Here is a 3,915-nt window from a genome sequence, read left to right as displayed (position 1 = left end):
GCCAAGAAGGGCGCTTTTCAGCGCACGCTTGGACTCCAAAACTCTGCCGCGCCTTTTTCGGCTGCCGCAAATCGAGCAAACGGTGTGTTTCGGACGGCGTTTCGCTTCCGCTACTTGCGAGTGCTTTCGTGGTCCACCCCTCTATAAATACTCGGGAGGCGTCGAAGCCGGTTCTCCAAGCCGGACCCGTAGGTATCGTTGTGTGCTCGCTCTCATTGGCCCGCCTAACCAGAAAATGCCTGCGGTACACCCATTTGGATAAGAGTGCACGCAGATGCGGGCCTCGACGGCTACACATTTCCTCGGGCGGCCGCCTCCCGGCCTCCGTGGAGCGCGGGATGCACGGTCCCATCGACAAGCCTCTCCCGTTTTTACCGTGGCGTCGCGGTTCACCACGGCGGGCGGGTCGGTCTCCTCCGCATAAAAAGGGGGACCCCCGCTTTTTGTTCCACGAAATCGCACAAGCTTTTTTCGCATCCACGGTTTGCCACCGCACACCAAAATGCCGATCCGGCTGCCTACTTTAGCCAACAGGTGGAGCCAGGCGCGCCGTACTTGCGCGGCACTTCCCACGTCCACCGAAGTCGGTGCCAAGGACCACTTTCGGCGCCGGAGCCGCGTACGAGCCTACTCGAGGCGGAAGAACGAAGCCAGCAAGGGCCTGGCCGCAAGTGCGTTCAATTGTCGGGACGTCCAAGTCCCTCGTTCTTCCGTGCTTCCTCTTTCGGCAAGTCGTTGCGGCACCTTCCCAAAGCGCGCAGACCCGCTAATCGCGACGAGCGCGACGTGGCCGTGCCGCCTTTCCCTCGGCAGCAAGCAAAACGCCTGGCAACGTCGACGCTCCCCTAACCGCGATCTCGCACCGTGTTTCGTGTGGCGAATTCAAAAGCCGGCCGGCGCTGCTGCAACCATTACGGTCGGTACGCATACGCCGCGGAGGGCGGGACGGTCATCGGAGCGTGCGGTTCCTCCATCGAGTACTGCGCACCTCGGCCGTCGCATCGCCGTGCCATGACCGGCCGCGCGTCAACGCGAACCGGTGCCAGCGAGATCCCTCGCCTGCAAGAACCGACCGGCAGCCTCCGTCACCCGAGGACGCGGAGGCGCTTGCCGCGGACGGCGGGACGGTATGCACTGGTGCACAGCGGACCCGTCACATCGCCAGTTCCTTGACCGACCGCCGACGCTTGTGCCGTTCCTCTCGTACTTGGCAGTCGCCGCGCGATTGTCGGGTCTCGTTCTTGCACGCTCGAACGGTCGGGAGGGCACTCGGCTGGCGTTTCGGGAACGCGCAGCCTCGCCTTCTACCGACGTAACCACGACTCGCCGTTCGCGCTCCGCCGCTCCTGTTTACAGTACTAGGCGGTCCCGCAGCGGTCGGGTCGCGCATTTCGAGCGCTTCGAGCCACGGTGCAGTGGCGGGTCGAAAGCCGACCTATGAGTGCGTTGCGCCGTTTGTACCCGCGTCCGCCACCTGGCCGACCGTCCAAGGTCGCGGTGTTGGCGTCCGCTGGGCGCAACAATTTGTCACGGGGTGCCGCTCCACATTCAGGCAGCCCCGTGGGGAAAAGCCGACCCCGCGTCCAAACGGGGTCAGCGGCAGAAAGTGTCGGGCGCAGACGCAGCTGAGGCGCTCACCCTTCACAATCCGTTAATGATCCTTCCGCAGGTTCACCTACGGAAACCTTGTTACGACTTTTACTTCCTCTAAATGATCAAGTTTGGTCATCTTTCCAACAGACCGGCGCAACCGAAAGGCCGCGCCGGACATCGGTCCGAAGACCTCACTAAATCATTCAATCGGTAGTAGCGACGGGCGGTGTGTACAAAGGGCAGGGACGTAATCAACGCGAGCTTATGACTCGCGCTTACTGGGAATTCCTCGTTCAAGGGGAACAATTGCAAGCCCCTATCCCAATCACGAAAGAAGTTCCACGGGTTACCCAGTCTTTTCAGACAGGGATAAAGACACGCTGCTTCCTTCAGTGTAGCGCGCGTGCGGCCCCGGACATCTAAGGGCATCACAGACCTGTTATTGCTCTGTTTCGTGCGGCTAGGAGCCGCTTGTCCCTCTAAGAAGGTTGTAAGGTGCTGGGAACCCCGCACCTATTTAATAGGCTAGAGTCTCGTTCGTTATCGGAATTAACCAGACAAATCGCTCCACCAACTAAGAACGGCCATGCACCACCATCCACCGAATCAAGAAAGAGCTCTCAATCTGTCAATCCTCCCAGTGTCCGGGCCGGGTAAGTTTTCCCGTGTTGAGTCAAATTAAGCCGCAGGCTCCACTCCTGGTGGTGCCCTTCCGTCAATTCCTTTAAGTTTCAGCTTTGCAACCATACTTCCCCCGGAACCCAAATACTTTGGTTTCCCGGAAGCTGCCCGCCGAGTCATTTGAGTAACTCAGGCGGATCGCTGGTTGGCATCGTTTATGGTCAGAACTAGGGCGGTATCTGATCGCCTTCGAACCTCTGACTTTCGTTCTTGATCAATGAAAACATTCTTGGCAAATGCTTTCGCAGTAGTTCGTCTTGCGACGGTCCAAGAATTTCACCTCTAGCGCCGCAATACGAATGCCCCCGTCCGTCCCTCTTAATCATTACCTCGTATTCCAAAAACCAACAGAACAGAAACGAGGTCTTGTTCTATTATTCCATGCAAGTTTATTCAGGCGACTCGCCTGCGTTGAGCACTCTAATTTTTTCAAAGTAAAAGCACCGGCCATCTCGAGGCACACAATGAAGTGCACCAAGAAAGAACCGGCATGATGTTCAGTCCGAGCCGTCGCATCGGGTAGATGCACTACTCGTCTGGAACTGAGATCCAACTACGAGCTTTTTAACCGCAGCAGCTTTAGTATACGCTATTGGAGCTGGAATTACCGCGGCTGCTGGCACCAGACTTGCCCTCCAATTGATCCTCGTTAAAGGATTTAGAGTGTACTCATTTCAATTACGGGGCCTCAAAAGAGTCCCGTATTGTTATTTTTCGTCACTACCTCCCCGTGCCGGGAGTGGGTAATTTGCGCGCCTGCTGCCTTCCTTGGATGTGGTAGCCGTTTCTCAGGCTCCCTCTCCGGAATCGAACCCTGATTCTCCGTTACCCGTAACAACCATGGTAAGCAAGTAACCTACCATCGAAAGTTGATAAGGCAGACACTTGAAAGAAACGTCGCCGGCTCGTGGCCATGCGATCAGCACAAAGTTATCCAGAGTCACCACACAATACGGGCCGAAACCCGATCGATCTTGGTCTAATAAAAGCACCCGTTACCCAAAGGGCTCCAGGCTCACTGCATGTATTAGCTCTAGAATTGCCACAGTTATCCAAGTAGGAAGAAACGATCTAAGGAACCATAACTGATTTAATGAGCCATTCGCGGTTTCGCCTTATTTCGGCATGTACTTAGACATGCATGGCTTAATCTTTGAGACAAGCATATGATTACTGGCAGGATCAACCAGGTAATCGTTCGACTGCGCGTCCGTCCTCGCCCTCGGCGGGCCGGACGCAGTCTGTGTGCGGCGGAGGCCACCTTCAGGCGCCCCAACACGCTTATTTTGCACTCCGAGATGACGGCGTTCGAGCTCGCTACGGCACAACCTTCCCGAAAGACGAGTGGGAGCCGTGCGGCAAGAAGCACGTTCATGCTCGCTCTTTTTCGTTGCATCGACTCGGTCGCGCCGTGCGGGTTGCCCAAGCCCGCTGCACTGTCGGTGGACCGGCCGGAACTAGCAACGGAGCCGAGACTGCAAAGCCGCCAGACGACGGGTCACGCCCGCGTCTTCGGCGCTTTCGCATCTGAATCGCCCGAGGACGACACGGAACACACCTCGATATCGTGGTAAAACGGCACCGTCCGACAACCAGCCCCTAACGCATCAAGCGGATGAGGCTGCAGACGACTGCCGTGGA

The 3,915-nt window shown here is 57.4% G+C and overlaps 1 non-coding gene across 1 annotated transcript; it reads right to left on the bottom strand.

Annotated features, from left to right (window-relative positions):
• Positions 1-1,652: 1,652 nt before the first annotated feature.
• Positions 1,653-3,467, bottom strand: LOC142794202 (small subunit ribosomal RNA). The gene has a single exon (XR_012892151.1). It is a non-coding gene; the product is annotated as a small subunit ribosomal RNA (ribosomal RNA).
• Positions 3,468-3,915: the final 448 nt, after the last annotated feature.

This window comes from Rhipicephalus microplus, unplaced genomic scaffold (genome assembly GCF_043290135.1).
Source record: "Rhipicephalus microplus isolate Deutch F79 unplaced genomic scaffold, USDA_Rmic scaffold_387, whole genome shotgun sequence".
In the NCBI taxonomy this organism is placed as follows: domain Eukaryota; kingdom Metazoa; phylum Arthropoda; class Arachnida; order Ixodida; family Ixodidae; genus Rhipicephalus; species Rhipicephalus microplus.
Note: the sequence above shows the minus strand (reverse complement) of the source record. Positions and strands in the feature narration are given on the sequence as shown.